Source organism: Nesoenas mayeri, assembly GCF_963082525.1.
Source record: "Nesoenas mayeri genome assembly, chromosome: 9".
Lineage (NCBI taxonomy): Eukaryota > Metazoa > Chordata > Aves > Columbiformes > Columbidae > Nesoenas > Nesoenas mayeri.
In genome coordinates, this window is record NC_137557.1 from 21,316,057 (window position 1) to 21,334,113 (window position 18,057).

Here is an 18,057-nt window from a genome sequence, read left to right on the forward strand (position 1 = left end):
CATGCCATTTTATTTCATCAATATTCAAGCATGCCAAACCTAATAAAATTTAAGGTCCTCAAAGCACTGGTGTCACAGCCACATTTAGAAATCTTAAACGACGTTATAAATCCAAATGGACTGTCAAACAACAATATGGCATGCAGCCAAACACCCAGAGATTTCAGCACAACTGACACAGAGCGGCTGACACACACTCAGGCACACTGGGACATTTGGGCTTTTGTGATAACAAGAGACAGTAGACCCACTGTTTCACATAGTATATCATTTCAAGCTCTGTCAATGCAGTGTGCAATCGTGCACAGTTTGCTTTATGTATAAGGCTTTATGTTCTTTTTCACTGCATTGACCATACAAATCAATTAATATCCAATTTCAAAGTAACATGTATCATAGATAAGATTGTTTTTTTTTCAAGTAAGCAGGTAACACTTCACTGTAAGGACAGCCCTCTTCCAAAAAATTGCTGCAAGAACAAATATAGGAGCATGATACACAAATCCATCTCTTTTAATAAATTTTAATTCTCTACAGAAGAGATTCACTACCCTGGAGTGTAATTGTTGTGAGAAAATGTGCTACCTATTATAACAGTAGAAGTATGTGCTACAGTGTAAACCTTGATTACTTAACAATAGAAGAGATTTTTGGTGGTGGTGGTGTGTTTATTTTAAATAAAGCATATTGTAAGATGCCTGCATGACTATCTTCAAGATAATTGTGCTACCCAAGACTGAGGACTGCGGTGGCACGTGCAGAGTTACTCCACAGACAACTGAATTGCCAGCATCGAAGTCTTGGCAATGCAGGCTTTTAAAGCTATAATGAAGCTCAGGGAACACCAGCTGTATAGGCAAAGACCAAAAAGCAAAGTCAGGCTTTCTGCTTATCACACAGCATGTATTACCACAACATAAAAAACTGGTAACTTTTTTTCTCTGCGTAGAACTATAATCCATAAATAAAGCATCAAATTAATTCAAGTATTCACACTATTCCAGCTCAGGAGGGCAAATGTCCACCTTTCCCCCATGCAAAATGCTACTTAACCAACATACAAAACACCTACATTACCAATTTTGTGAAACAAACAGATACAATAAACTCAATTTCTTACTCTTTTGTAGGCTTCCCAGTTTAACTGCACTGTATTAAGGTAGATCTTGTTGCCTTGTTCGGGCACCAAGAGTTTAAGGTGACTGCTTTTCGTAAGCTCCTAACAAGTAAAAGAGGAAGGGGAAACAAACAAACAAACAAACCAACCAACCACCCTTACTTCACTTTCTGGCTACAATTGCACACGCTGAAAAAAAAATCCAAGCCTAGTGAAAAAGCACATGTAACACCCAGTAAACACAAACATTAAAAGAAAACTGCTGAAGATCAAACAAAATCAATTTGAATAATGCCAAAACACTACTAATAAGGTTCCCCTACAACAGCTGGTTCCTGCAGGGAGGTCCCATTCCCCCCTGCCTAGACACCAGGCCCAGCTGACTCACCCCTGAGCTGATTCAACCCACTATGCTATCAGAAACCAAACACATAAAAGGAAAGTAAGCAATGAGAAGCGTGAGGAATGTAAAAAAAGCATCCCTTTGACCTGCAAGTAGCTGTGAATCAGCTCTCTCATCTCATGATCTCACCATAGGGGCACTTCATGGTAAGGCTGGAGTCAAATCAACCGCAGGACTGAAGGAGGAAGGTCACACTCCATCAGTTATTTGGGGTGGTCCAATATTTGTCTGGATGCCCAGCATGCGGGCTGAGCTCAACAAAATGGCAGAAGGGAAACCCAACATAAATGGGGGGGAGAGGGAAGAAAAAAAAATAAATTCTGAAATGTTCTTCAGAGAAACCAGTCCAAGGCGCTCCCAGGTGTGAGGCAGAGCCAGCCCAAGAGAGGAAGGCGAGGAGGAGGCTGAAGGGCACAGCATCTCCTCATCTGCTCCTCCAGGGACAGGGAGGCTGCCCACCGCTAACCCCAAATCCTTAACACGTGCCAGTTACATTCAACAGTGTTAATAACACACGGCAGATTAACTTAAGCAAATACAATCAAATAAATAAGAGAGTCTACAAAGGCAAAATACCCAGATTCACAATAAACAGTTGGGTTTACTCTGTATATGCATTTTTAACTGACAATTTATCAGTCTATTACTGAAAAAAACATGCTGCATCTTGCCAGAGAGGCATGTTTGTATTAAAAACACAACACTGTGAGCACGTGCTTGTCCTGATAGAATTGATTTCCTCTCACAACCTGCTCTTTTGTTGTATGCCTCTTGAATTAACAAGGATCATTAAGCTAATATTGAAGCCAGTAACATAAATCAGTTTTCATCAGGTCTTATTGTTACAAGCAGCTGTTAGTTCAGCCAGAATTCACTGCTGTGAAGGCTGGTTAGAATGATAAAACTAGAAATAGATCAAGAAATTATGCATTTTTAAAAGCACTCCCTACTCCCAGACATGCCCAGCATCCAAAAGGAAGAATGACAGCCATTCCTTTGATCCAAGAACCATTTTTTATGCAAGCTACCATGCTTCTTGGGAAAAGAATATTCAAGCACTTCAAAGGCAGAAGTAGACATCATATTAGCTATTCAGCCCTCTTGTACAAGATTATAGTTTTACTGGTTATCTGAGTATTTCACCGTACTTTAGGTACCGTCTGTACTTCCCATAAGCGGCGTGAGTGAGAGGAGCAGCAGTCCCGGCCACTGCCGGGATATAGCTGACCGAAGGCAGCATCCAGCATTTCCTTCAGGATATTATTTAAATGGAGTACTCACATTCATCATTAAAACATTCTTCCACACTTTTCACGTGCTGTTGTCTACTACAACTTTCAGTACCCTGGTTCTGGATGTGTAGTTTCCCATTAGATTAAACAATTTTCTAAAGCCTCAGCACTAGTACCGAAAACATTTTTTCAGTTTTCTTTTTGATACACTAAACAAATTGAAACATGACAGCCTCTCATTTAAAATTCATGTATAAATAGCGTAGTTTACTAATATAACCTCCCAGACAAAACCTTTCTATCATGGAGGAAAAGAGACCGATAAAGAGCAGAGGCCACACCTCAATCTATTTCAGGGCTCCAGCAAGAACTAGTTAGGACAACCACAGCTTTACCTGCATAAGCACACCATTAACAGAATGGCTATGGTTGTCAATAGTAATTCCTGGCACTACTAGCTGGCAAAATTTAAGAGTATACTCCAGCTCTAAGGCACTTTTGCTGTCCTCTAAATACTTCTGCACATCTTTTCAGCATTTCTTTAAGATAACTTTAAAATGTGGATAGAACGACTCCATCAACTGTCTCACATATAAGTAGTAAAACTTTTGACATACTACATGACTAAAGCAGCCAACGATCTGCTTGGGTCTCTTGTGATATTTGGTGAGGAACATAATTTATACATGTAAGTTTTCTTTCAAGACAGGCATGTTCATCTCATCCCTGGCATGTCCCACCCATCACTGAACACTAGCATCCTCCCTAAAATTCACTATTAATTTGTTCTATCAAGTCTGCAGTGTATGAAAACTTTAATTTGATTCTAAAGCAGTTTCACAACTTTGCATCACAGAATTATTTGTGATGCTAACCACTTAAAGATTAAAATGGAAAAAAAAATCCCCTACCTAAGAATGGTAAATTCTCTGCTGTAATACAGATTAACAATTAAATGAATAAAAAAGATCAATTCAAAAGGAAAATTGGAAAATACATGTCTACATAAAAACGAAACACACCATATGAAACATCTTATGGCTTTCTGAAAATTTCAAAGGAAATTGAACTGCCCAGCAGTTCACAGCCCTGCTTGTTTCTTTAGCACCAAATGCCAGCTGATTCCTTTCATTAAGCAGGCTTCTCTCTTGCCATTCAATTACCAATCCTTCTGCCTCTCCCAGAGTCCACTTCTCCAGCAGACACCTGCACCATGCGGGGGAAAGAGCAGGGCACCCGCTGCCATCAGGCTCTACAAGCTCACTGCAGCCTCCTAAAGCAGCTTATACTTGGTGACTTGCAGATTGTTACATTCACTGCAGTTTAACATACAGCTACAGAGCTTCTGCAGAAACTTAAGTAGAAATAGGTTTTAAATAAGGCTGCTGCTTTAGAGGAGCTTCAGAGATCCAGAATAGGCACAATAGTCTGTTAATACTAATGCTTAGTGTCTGAGATCCCAGCTCTTTCTCCATATTCAAGGAAATCTTATGACTCAGATTCTTTCCCTGGTGTACTGTTTAGTTACCCCACCCATTTGTTTCCCCACAAACCTTACTGCTATATTGCAATATGGTATACAGACAAGCATGTAAATGCCTCACCCATTCCTTGGTAAATATATTTTTTAAAAAATAGTAATCACAAGTTTCATCACAAAAAGTAACTACTATCTCTAACACACCGCACACAAAGAAAGAAAAACTTACTTCAAGAAAAATTGTCAGCTAATGTGCCCACTTCTGGCCAAGTTGAAGTTCAAATAATTTTCCCATAACCTGGCATTACAGCCAAGCCCCTGTTGGCTCAGATGCCTTTACTGCATCATCACAAAACCCAGAATATTTGTTACATGACAAAAAACACTACAATTATGTACATGCCATTCTACCCACCCTTGGAAGCAAAAAATGCAAACCCAAAGAGTCTCCTCTGTAACTGCTTCTATTCCTGAGTATAATTATTCCCATTCCTTTCCAGAGGTTTCCCCTTTGCATCAGATTTCTGATACAAATCTAAGGGTTAATGTTGAGAGTGAAGAAGTGGTAAAAGTGAAGGCAGAAAGTACACTGCAGTTCAATCTCTGACTTCATTTCACATAGTGCACTATGGTCTACAGTTAACATGGCCCAATAACTAAAGACAGCTGTACGAATATCAGAAACTGCACAAGCGAGGCACAGGAAAACCCACTAGCAACACAACATTGGCATTTAGTTTTTAACCAGAAATCTGATGCAATAAACAGAGGAAAAACAGATTATCTAAAACATGGATTAGTTATGTAAGTAAGGAGGATGAGAATCCTACGTACTAGCACAAGATAGGACGAGAAACGCACATGTGCTTTCTGGGCATTTTGTTTTGAAGATAAGTTGTGAACAATTAAACTGTAAGAATGGTCCTGGGATTGTTCCAGGTGCAATCCTCTAAGGTGCCATTTCTTTAGATAATTTTCCCTCAATAAACAAAAAACTACACAAGCCATTCTCTAGAAGCACAAGTAACAAAGGTAGGGGAAAAAAAAACGACAACATCAAAGTATTAAGTTAATGGGTTATTCAACAATGATCCAAACATAGCTCAGGAACATCCTAAAAACATTGACTTAAGAACTGGAAGAGATATCAAGGAGTATCCATTTTCCCTAACTGATGACTACTGGCCCCTACCATAGGCAGAATATAATAAACTACATTAGTCTCTGCTTTGACATATTACACCTGCTAAGGCTTCCCTTCCAAAATAATCAATTTGGGCGTTCACAATTAAAGACTATTTATGTTAAACTACTGTACAACTCACCTCAGTCCTAGCAGCCCTTCAGAAACCAGCTGAGACGACAAGCAATCAAGCATAGCTTAATGTCTCTGGGTTTACTTTTGTGCATTAGTTTGACATAACTAGGGCAAAAACCCAAAACCAACAGGCACGGCAAGCTGCACTGCAAAAAGATGTCAGGTGGTCAAACTCCTGGAAGGTGACTCTGAGACCACAGATGACTCCTCAATTCTGCCATTTTTACCTTTATGGAGAGACCCTACTGGCATGACACGAAGATTAAAATGTAAATTACTCTGAGATCAACTCTCATGAATCCAAGCTGACTCTTGCTACATGAAACCGAAAGAACTTGGCACATTATTCAATGATTACATATCTCCTCTGCAAAAGGGAGTTCCTGACATAACCTAGGGGAGTTATGTACTGAGTCACAGAGAAGGCAGGAGAGAACAATCAATAAACGACTCAAAATCATGACCCCAACATTACTGCGAACCCTTTCCGTCTTGTTCATCACATCCTCATTCAGTAAAGGGAAGAAGCTGTTTAGGTTTGGTTTTTTTTTTTCCTTAAATTATCTCTTACCTAGTACTAGGAGCTAATGTACAGGAAATATATGAGCTGATCCATAAGGTCATTAATCCATTTGATAAATATGCTTTCTGTCAAACTATTATTCTGCCATGGTCCTCGACACTTAAAATAGAGTTTTGATGACAATACAAAGGGTTTACTGACACAGCTCTATTGCTAAATCCTACCGGTGCAGATACAGCTTATAGTAGTTAAACCACCACTTCTGACCATGGTAACTGCAACCATGCCAGAGTGTGTTCTTTCCTTTACACTGACAACCAATACCAGTACCACCATAAATCAAGTGTCAAGTGTGACTTTCCCAAGCTAGCTATATGGAGATGCCTTTACCATGGAACTTTTATCTGGCTTATCCTCAGATGAAAATGCCTGCTTCTTCCCAAGTACGCTGTATTAAGGACAATACGGCAGATGGGAAAATTGCACAAAGGTCAGCAAAATCAGAGGCTAGCCAGCAGAAACTTCTCTTTTTCCCTAAATACTCAAGATTAAGAATCACTTGAAATAGACCAAAAAAAAAATCAACACATTATAGACCAGAACACACACAGATACTCAGATATACACCTCAGTGCTACCAAGACAACAGTGTGTTTGTAAGAACTACACTTATGAGAAGTAGCTGCCTGAAGTTTCAGATGAACAAAAGTGTTACAGGTTCAGGAAAGAGAAAATACAATGATAGTATTATCTCCCTTTTCAACTAAACTAGAAGTCATTACTGAATTGATGATCAAACTGTGTGCCATGATAATAAAGAATAAAACAAACAAGCAAACAAAACAAAACCTTAAATGACAATTCATTAAATTCTCCCAAGAGGAAAACCAGCCACAGTGATACAGAAATTTCACATCAATAATTTCAAGATCATAATATTCCTAAAGCAGTTATAAAAAAAAAAGTGTACTTTACACAGCTCCCTCAAACCACCTCTGATTCTCCTGCCAGTTCACATGTTTGGTCTACATCTTCAAAGTCATTAATAGATTTTATTTCTGACACATAAACCACATCACACCTCAACTGCCAAGACAGGTGTGTTCCTTTGGGGCAAGGCAGATCACAGAAAGATAAACTTAAGGGCAGAGATGATGCATACCAGGGTTAGGAGGACTCGCCACGGCACAAACCTTCAGGAGAGATGAGGCAAGAGCCAGAACTTTTAATACCATGCCATCGTATTCTCCTTTTGTGGCAAATATTGTGAGGCAGAAGGAGAAAAGTTTCAGTGTAACCCTGAACCCCATGCTATGAAATGCTCTGCAGCACAGGAATCGAGAAGGAGGAATGATCTAGATTGCCCCCTAAAATGTGTCCAACCTCCTGCCATGCCAACCTAAGAGTCCTTCTGATGACCTACAGGTTGACAGTCCAAAAACCTAAGATACAACAGTCTGCAAACACACTCTAAAAAGCCAGATATTCCTGAAAAACCCATGTGAAAGTCCTTTTCCTTTCTGATGCCACCTGAGAGTTCCAGTTACTGGAAGTTACTTGTACATTAAACAGAACAGAAACGTGACAGACGTCTGTGGTGATCCATCAGACACACATACACGCTACATTTCATGTGGATTTCCCTTCTGGGAACAGTCAAGTTATCTTTCCAGGCAGACCCCATCATGGCAAGCAAAATTCTCTGCTTCCATCAGAGTAACAAATACAAGAAAATAACCAGCTTGGGACAGGTAGGTAGGAGGTCCCCATAAAAAGTTTAGCATTCAAATTTATTCCAGTCAAAACTCAGAGCAAAATACTTTACAGCTCCTGCTTGCTAGAACTAAGACAAGTTACCCAGAAGTTTCAAGAAGCATTTTTGCACAAAAAAAAAGGGGGGAGGGCATGGGGAATACCACAGCAGAAAGATACCTTTCCAAAAGGAAGATTTCCCAACTGATTTTACTTCAAAGTAGCTAGCAATGGCTATTGTACATGTGATTCTTCAGAGGGTTCACGAAACGTAACTAAAACCAGCACTGTTTACATTTTCTATATAGGAGTCAGCATCTCTCCAGCAACACACCAAGAGGACCACAAACGAAAAATGTTAGAGAGCTACCAATCTACTGACGGCAAGTCAAAAAATGAGGCTTGCGACTAGAAGCAACTAATATTATGCCAACTAACAGAGTGGAAAAACTGAACAGAATTCCCTTATCTGATCTGCTAAGAAGAGCCGGACTGGAAAAAGGAACTATCAAATTGTTTCACAATACTAAAATAAGAGCTCCCAACTTCAATGCAATTACTGTGTAACACTACCAAGAGCAAATTAAACACTACAAGAAGTTGTTATCATCTCTACAAGTTTACCCAAGGAATGGTCACAAGGAATGATCTTTGCAACTACTGAAAATATTGTTCCAAAGGGCAGCAGATCTTCTGAAGGGCTGACACCAGGCTCGTGTGGGAATGCTTGCATTTCAGCTGATAATTAATAACATATAATGTAGAATTATAAGTATTTCAGCTACATCAGTATCCTGTCAACTCCCTCTCTTTCTTCGGGCTATGTGGGGGAAAAACAAACACACACCACACTTCAAAATTGTTAATTGGTGCATCATCTTAACACTAATTTCATTTAAATATGGGATTATAAAAACTACTTTGACAGGAGTTTACAACAGTACCATGCCATTGCTTTCTGCATCACCAAAAAGCTTCAATCAAACAAGAGTCCTTAAACGATCAAATACTCTAGAAATAAAAATCTGCAGCTATCAAAATTCACAGCCTTGGTAAACTCTGAAGTTATTCACAAATTAGTAAAATGCTAGGTTTAAGGAGTGGGTAAGGTTATGCTTTCAAGACCCTATAGTCTAAAACTATAACCTAAGGCTTGACTGCAGTCAAAACATACTATTGGTTATAAATTCTTTAAAGTTTTTGAAAAGAACAAAAATAAAATGCATTCAGTGACAATTTTGGGATCTGATCCACCATCCATTAGACACAGAGGTAAATCAGGGGACTTCAAAGAATTCAGTTATCTATTAAAATAATGTTTTTCAGTACTAAGTCAAACGAGATTTATATCAACAATGCAAGAGACTCAATACTAGATTGTTTTTGAAACTACCGAGACTTCCCTTTTAGCTGCTAAAATATAGATTTTAATTTTGACATTCACAATCACTTTAATTTAGTTCAGTTATCTAATTGAGGAACTGAATGAAAGGCCAGATTTTCTCAGTTCTGGTATAAATCTTGGAGGCATGAATTCACAACGCTGAAAGTTAGAATACTGTAAAAAGTAGAAGTGACAGGTTGTAGAAACTTCTGCTGTACTTACTAAGACTTTTCAATGCTTGTAAGTAATTCCGGAAGTTAAGAATAAGCAATTTAAGAAAGGAAAGATGCTATATTTCTGGCCAACAATCCTTCCCCTTGTTTGCTAAAGAGCTCAAGAACGGCTAATTCTAAAAACACAGATTTGACATTTCTTCCTAGATTTGATACCATTAAGTCCTCGACTTGCGTAAATATATGAGGGGCGGCTGCCAATGCCAGAGGGAGAGCAGAACTACTCTGCAGATTCCAACACCTTGACTGCAGCAACGTTGAGACCGTATTCATTGCAATTCCTAAGGGAAGCAAAAAGCCTTGCATGGTTAGTCTCAAAGGAAAAAGCATCATCCATCTTCTGCTGGATGGACACTATAAATCCGTGCTTACATGGCTGTTAACATTTGTATTTATATATATATGCACGCTATACATATAAGTTCCCAAACAAGAATGAAAGCTCACTAAACAAAGTTCATTTCTCTTTAAGACACCTAACAATGTATATATACAGGTAGGAAGGAATAACTACAACTACCAGCCAGAAAGCTGGAGGCTGTTTGTTTTTTCCAAGTTAAAGGAATGAAGAAAACTGACACGCAATTCTTTCACAGAATTTAAAACTTCAATGGACTCCTAAGTTTGTTTTCATGTACAAATATCCTTAAGTTTTTGAGACTTCTTTATAAAATATTCCATTAACCTGAAATAACAAGGTTCTTTTGGATCTAAGTATGTTAATCCCCTCACCATAGCCCATGGGTTAGGAAGAACACCAGTCACACTGCACAGCCACGCCAAGACTGCCCAAAATGCTGTGAATGGATTCAGCTCCTAACAGAAAAACTGTTTACTCCAGCTCCACCCTATTACAGAGTTTAAATATTGCTCAACGTCAATTATAGATGTAAAACGGAACTATGTTAGTCAATGCTGATGAGTCAACATAATGCTTTTCTTAGACATTAAAAATCACATCCAGAACAGTGCTTGTTTAGAAAAATTAGAATATTTTAAATATGGGGTTTTTTTGTCAATCATTATCCTTGAACTTCACAGAAAAAGAGTAGTTCTGCTCACCGGAGACAGTGTTTGCTTGCAGACCCTATTTTCAGACAAGCTGAATTTCTCATGTTCAAGTAGCAAGGCACTCAAGTCCAACAACCAACTCTTTGAGATTTAAGGTTTTCTAATTATCTTGACTATTTTAGTTTCTTAATTATAATTTAAGAAAAGCCTTTGTTCGTTCCACTGACATACTATGCTAGGCTACAAAAAATAATAATTTTCCATAGAAGCTGTTCCATATTGATTTTAAAGCTGGAAAGCATGCAACCACGCAGGGGCCAGCAAAACCAGGTCGCTCAGTCAAGACCCTCAAGCACTGCCCTGGCCAGCTGAACTTCAACCCAAATCTTCCTTTCTCATTAGGCAACACATAGCCCAAGCGTCTAATAGGTGGTCACTATTTAAGTATCTGTCCCCTTTTGGGAGCCCAAAATGGGACTCTGAAGCTAACAACTAATTCCATGGCAAGAATTCAGGTCTCTAAATGACAAATGGCACTGTGAATACACTGTAGCAGCACAGATGGTCTCCAACTGCCCCTGCAGAAAATCGTAAGCCTCCTACAACTGAATCTCACATCACCAATGGATGCCACTGGAATAAAAGCTTTGGAAGTGTAAGCTCTCAAGTGCTCCACCAGACGACAAAATGTCAAGCACTTGAACACAGGTGAAAATTCCCTGTCTCCTGAAAAAAAGGGGGAGAATCACCGTGCTGCTGAAAACCAGTGTGAAATGTACTGTCATCAGTATCTGTGAACCAATGAAAAACTCACAAGAACCTGAATCCTCCTGTCTTCAAGGAATGGAGTTTTATGCAGTAAATCAAAAGACCAAATACTATACTGCAACTAAACAAGTACACACCAAGGATGGCTCTTCACTGAGCACTTGCTTGTGCACTGACTGAAGAAAGTTCCCGCTGAACAAAACCTGGAAAAAATCACATCATCTAACTTTTTGTACCAAATCAGTATAAGCAAAGTGAGGCTATAAATATTTCTTAACTTTTGAGATATTAACTTCACTTCTTCAGTATTTTTCTAATCTAGTACTGAGCACATACAAAGCCTTCATCAAGAACTGTGCCTCAACTCTTTCCCCTACAAGGTGCCTCTTTAAATTCCCCTGTAAAGTTTCTCCATCACATCCAATCTCCAGTCAGAAGAAACTTGGGACTTGAATAGCAGGTGTTACAGGTTAGAAGAACGATGGCTTCGTAAACTGTGTGGGAGAGACTTCTCAGCACTCACGTGTGCTACACTCCGTGAGTGTCTGTGAGGGCTCATTGAGGCAGAATAAAACTTCCATTTTATTTTCTAAAAACTTACTTCTCTGTGAACAAACTTTTCTTTTGCTCTTTCTTTGTCTAGACACAATGTTCAACAAAGTCAAAATGTTATATGCTGTTTAATTTTACAAATTGTTAAAATACATCAGGCATAAATATCTTTTGATATATATTAAAAAGGAGTACGATCTGCCAAGGCAGTAAAGTGCATACTTTACATGTAATAGTCAAATTAATAGATAATGATGCAAGTAGCTTTTGCCTCATTTCTACAACAGTAGCAAAAACTCTTGAAACTGCTTACCCAGGGGAACAGACCAAAGACTCCACTGCAGCAGGATGCTCTGAATGTGTGCTATCAGCACGCACATCTACCACACCATACAGATGTTACTGATAATTCAGTGGCTACGGATTTTTTTTTTTTAAAGCAACCTCCTCATCAGATGAGTCAGGAAGCTGGCACAGCTCTGAATGAATATTTGGAGAATAAAACAATCCATCCATGGTAAGCTTCCCAGGTGAGCTCTTGGCCAGGAGAGTGAAGAGAAAAATAGTGGTGAAAGTTGCAGTTGGTTTCTGCCTGGCAAGATTTGAAGTGGCACCAGCCATGAGGGCTGGACGGTGAGACGCGGGACCCTTCCACAGCTGCCTGTTCAAAAGGCTTTCTTCCTATTTCTATGCACCAGCACGTTTTACTTAAAAGCTAGTAAATAAAACAACTTTTCAGAAAGGTATTTCTTCAGATGTCAGCTGTCCGCCTGGGCACCTCTACCAGCCAGAAAAAATTATGTGTTCCACATTTCTGGGTTTGCTTCTCAATTTTTTCATTACAAGTTTGTAGCGCAGATAACTTCAAAGGAGATAAGACATTTTGCACACATGAAGGACTGAACATAAGTACTTGTCTCACAATCACACATATTCAACTCCCTGAAAAGCTGACACATTAATTTATAGCCAAGTTCTATTTTAGCTATTTTAAGTGTCAAGTTTCAAATCTTGTAAGGTTTGTAGTTAGACATTTAGTTTCATTCCTTTAGTAAGTAAAATGGATACGTTATCAATACAAATTGATTAAAAAAATAGACAATGGTATAAGAATCAAAAGCAGCACACAGCAATTTTTCACTGACGCAGCCATTTCGCTGTGAAACACTTGACAGTATATCTCAACATTTTAAAATAACTCAAGTAGTAGCTCCAAAATAACTCCAGCCAAAGATGTTTCTGCACTTAGAGAAACACACTATACAAATACTACAGTTCTGTACTAAGTATAACATAGAAATTTTTGAACTGTCTTGATATATTTATCTTTTTAGCGACGAATTCCCCAAGCGTTCAAAAGGGAGGAAAGAATTAAAAAGCAAACGGATCTTTAGAAATGAACTAGGTATTTTATTAGAAGTAGCACATTTCTAATAAACAGAAAAATTAGCTACAACATTCAGCGATTTCCCCCATAACTTTATGCCCTTGTAGACAGGCTTAAAAATTTGCTCCCTTTTAGCATATTTGAAGTCCACAGTCAGGAACTTCTTATAGTGCCTTCTGACTATTTGAAGTATTAGTGAGCATACTCAAAACGAGGGAGTTAGAGAGCAAATTGCAGTTGTTTGTTTAAACCTAAGAAATTTACTTTCTAAATTAATGTTGTCTGTCTGAAAAAAAACAAAAACAAAAACAGGCCATGAAGGCTGCTGAGGAACAACCACAGCTTTTCCTGTAAATACACAGCATTTTGGCTGCTTCCACTTTGAATCAATCCTGAATTCAGTCCTTTATAAAGCCTATTTGAATCGGGACAAATGAACATGCCATTTTATTGTGAGGTGGAATAACAAAAGCATAAATATCTGTTCAGGGTGAAGAAAAACCAAACTCACATGACACCGGTTTAAGCTCCAGGTACCCCTGAAGTGTACATTTAAAAGCTTAGCTCAAGTCTGTTAAAATAATTCAAGACAGCATCATCTTCTAATTTAACCTTTGTGTTTGCACTTGGGGGGTGGGGAAGGATCTCAGCGTAAAGTTTCACCTTCTAACTGAAGACATTCCGTTTCCTTCTGGCTCACACCTCTCCCAGCTTGTGGTGCAAGAAGTCAGCGAAAACACGGGAGAGAGAGAGCCCAGACAGAACGGAATGAGAGCTGAACTGCCAAACAATTCCGACTAATACACACCCTAAATTAGACAACAAATTGGGGAAGTAACATTTTAAAAGTTCTCCTCCTGTTAGAACAGCGCAGTTTGGGGCACTAATCGCAAAAACAATTTGTCATTTTGCTTGAGGTATATCTACAGCTACAAAAATACAGTTACAGTGAACGCTACATCGTAGGACCACTGAACAACTGAAAAGGTTTTTGTCCAATGTGATTAATATCTGGCTTCAACACACAGTTAAGAAGAAGTGGTGAAAGTGCACATAGGCCACAATTTCTTTACCAGAAACTGCGAAATTTACAAGATTTCAACTGTACAATGTATAAAACATGATATTTTAAATTAAACCCCTATTTTTGCTTTGCACATTATTCACAAAAAATAGCTGCAGGCTGTTGTGGTACTATTAATTTCGAAGGAGCAGATGAGTCAAATTTTATTTTAGATAGAAAGCTGCAAGATGCCTCCAATTAGACAAGGGTAATCATACTTTAATAGCTGCTCTTGTAATTAAACCATGTTATAAAGTGTCACAAGTACAGAAAGCAGGGCCAGAAGGAAATTCAAAAGGTCATCCAGGCTCCTCCCTGCTTCAAACCAGCATCAACTATTACTAAGCTATTCCAAAACTCTACATGCAACACAAAAAAGGACATCATTTTAACAAGTGTCTAGAGCACACTATAGAGATTATCACCACTTTCACAAAGATTTTACACAAACATTAAGGCGACAAACATGAGAATTGATTCAGAAGTGAGTACACTGGTCAGCAATTCCAGCATCCACAAAAATGCCTTAAAAACCTAGAGAGCACATGTACAGCTCAACAGTAAGGTTTCATTTGCCAACCACTCACTAATTAACAAGAGACTAATATATTAGCTTCTACGATAGGATGCAAAATATATACCATTCCCTCCTGAATAAATGTTTCATAAAAGCAATCGGGGAATTCCAAGAGGTGGAGTTTTCTTAATATTATCACACCCCACTGGGAATACACATTTGTCTGCACTTGATAATACCCAAAGAGCATAATTATCTCTCAAAGACATATTGTCACAAAGTATTACTTAACTGGCATTTCTATTTAGAATTGATAGTTTTAAAGATAGATGTATGTATACAAATAAAGGAGACTTATAATTCTCCATCTATAAATATGCACTAAATACCTACAGAACCCATGAAAGTTTCAGAACTCTGTGTCAAAGTAAATAAGAGAATGCAATTAACTTGAAAAAAAAAAAAATCAATGCTATCAGTATTTAGAAATATTTGGCAGCATGATAGTCCATACAAACAAACTTACATTACAAGACCTTATTCGGCTTGCTCCCAACACCAGAAGACACAATCTCCTCTTGTACTAAGGTACTTTCTTTGTCTGACCAAGGAAAAGACCTCAGCGACACATATATCACACAACCATTGAGATTACAGTTTAAACACAATTTAAGCCCAGTGCCTACTACCTGGCTGACTCAATAGTTTCTCATGCCACAAGACAACCATGAAGCTAATTGTAAAATACAATGTTCTTACAACAGCAAGTTCACAACTGCCAGAACCCTACCAAGACACAGAACCATGGGGCATCATGCTGCTCATACAGATCAGATAAACTGCCAGTTTGCACAGGGCAACTGAAAAAAAAATCAAGTTATTTCTGACCCCAAAACAGGTACCTCCATAGAATATTTCTTGGCCTCTTTTCCCCTCTGCAGTTAAAGGAATGTGTCACATCAACAGGTATTAGGTAACAGGTATTAACTAAAGATGATGTTTTAAATAGTAAAAATCTATTATTTAAGTTTAGATGCCACAGCACAAGCTCAGGATGTTAAATTTCCTCTGGCAGTATATGATTTCATGAGCTCTTCACGTTATAAAGGAAGACACACTTCCTGATGATGAGCTATGCTGCTGAAAGGAAAACACAGGGCCTTGAATTAGAGTTTCTAACAGGTAAGTTTAAAAACAACACACACAAGGAAAACTTTACAACATTTTGACACTACTCAAATTTCATTTCTGGTCTACATTTAAACTGTTGTTCCCAGCATTGTTACTCGCCTCACTGAAACTAACTAGCCTAGGTCATGTAATTTAATCTTTGACTCATCATGCAAATTAAATCACACCATTCTCATAAGACAGCATATAGGTTTTAAATAAATCTTATGCACCTAGATGATCATTAACCAAAAATCACATTTTCCTTAAAAAAAAAACTAATACAAAAAACCACCTGAATACATCCTAGTCTCAATACTAGTAGTATGAAGTAACTGAATTGTAGGAAAAAACAAAGAAAACCCTTTTTCTCTTATGGAAAACAGAGATCATTCTGTGTTAGCCTTCTATTGGGTAGTCTGCAAAAAATCAAGATCTTAACAGCCCCCACATACAGTTATTTCTACACAGAGGCCTATTAGGACTATAAGTAACAATTGTAGGAAGAAGCCTTAAGACCTGGACATCGAGAGGACTGCGCTAAGTAGTGTCTCCTCCGCACCTCCAACCAACTCGAATAATAAAGGACATAACAAAGAAGAGATTTTAGCCGGGTGTTTTCCCGGTCACCAGGCTCCCCCAGCCCGCCCACCTGCGCTGCCCTGCCCGGGACAGAGCCCCCGCCGCCGCCCGGCCCGGGAGCTGCGGCCCCACTCCTGCGGGCTGAGGTTAAATCCGGCGCAGTTTTGCACGTTAAATCGGTCCCCGGGTACAGTATTTGAGGAACTTGGGGATAAAAGGTGCTGCCGCACCGGCCCAAACCAGACACCGCTCCGCACCTTCCCCTTCCCAGTGCCTCCGGCTTCTACGTACGAACACACCGACCTCCCCAGAGGGCACAGACCCCTCCGTGCAGTCAGCACCCGGCGGGACCTGTCCCGCTCTGCCGGCCGCCAGCGAGCCCCGCGGAGGCAGCGCCGCCTCCCAGGCCAATCTGCCCGGCCGGACTCGGCCGGTCCCTTCCAGCACCGGCCGCCGCCGAGCTGAGAGCTGGGGCCGGTGAGCGGCGGGCACCGGCCGGACCAGGCCGCAGGGCACGGCCGGGCCCTGCCCGAGCGGCCGCCCCGCACGCACCGGCCGCGGCGCCGCCCGACCCGGCCCGGCCCGGCCCCGCGGCGGACAATGCGCGTCGGGCCCCCCGGCCTTCGCCCCCCTCACCTCCCGCCGCGCTCGAGCCCGCCCCGCCGCCGGCCTCCCCCCGGCCCGCCGCCTCGGTACCTCGGTACGGAGCGCGGCCTGGCGTCTCCTCGGCGGCGTGTCCGGTGGGGCCTGCCCCTGGCGGCCCGACCGCCCCGGCTCCGGTGGCTGGCGGCGCGGCTCCGGCGGCTGCAGGCAGAGGCGCGGCGCGGCCCCGGCTCGCCCGGCCCCCTCCCCCCCCCCGCCCCGCGCTCTGCTGCGTCGCAGCGGCCCTTCCCTCGCCCGGCGGCGGAGCGCGGCGGCGGCGGCAGCGGGCGGCGGAGCGCGGTGTCGCTTCCGCCCGCCGCCGCGAGCCAGCGCCCCCTGCCGGCGCGGAGGGCCGAGGGCGGCACCCGGGCGGCGGCCGGGGCTGAGAGCGGGGGCGGCTTGGAGCTGCACGTGCGCCCCCGTGGTGTCCCCCGTGTCCGCCCCGGTGGGCGCGCTGTGGCCGCGGGGAAACCCGGTGTCAGGCAGCCCTGCGGCGAGGTTCGGGGGACACCCCCCCGCCGTCGTCCCTGGGAGGGGCCGTTCGCGCCTCAGCACCCCGCCCCAGTGGCTGTGTATTATTAGTTATTTTTTATTGTTATTACTTATTGCTTACTTCTTGTTTTTATTAAACTTTTTTATTACTTAGTTGTTGTCTATTCCTTTTTATTATTTTTAATTATTATTTTCTGTTTATTTCTTATTATTTATTAGCATTATTACCCCTCTCCGTATCGCCTTAACCTGCTGCAGACCGTTTGCACCCTCTGCGCTGTCAGAGAACCGTTCTCCTGTGTCACGACGCAGGCTCGTGACGTAGCGTTGTGCCTTGGACTTGGACTTCAGCTGGCCCCGCGCGTCAGGTTGCCAGTGAATTATAGTCCAAAGGTTTTCTGCTGGTTCCCATCGCAGCGTCAAAAGGTTTC

The 18,057-nt window shown here is 41.0% G+C and overlaps 1 protein-coding gene across 1 annotated transcript in view; it reads right to left on the minus strand.

Annotated features, from left to right (window-relative positions):
- The window catches only part of CAB39 (calcium binding protein 39), a 41,332-nt gene extending 23,275 nt beyond the window's left edge, over positions 1–18,057 (minus strand). Inside the window, exon 1 of the mRNA XM_080349819.1 lies at positions 17,189–18,057. The gene's annotated coding sequence lies outside the window, so the exon portion shown is untranslated. The remainder of the gene's footprint in view (positions 1–17,188) is intronic.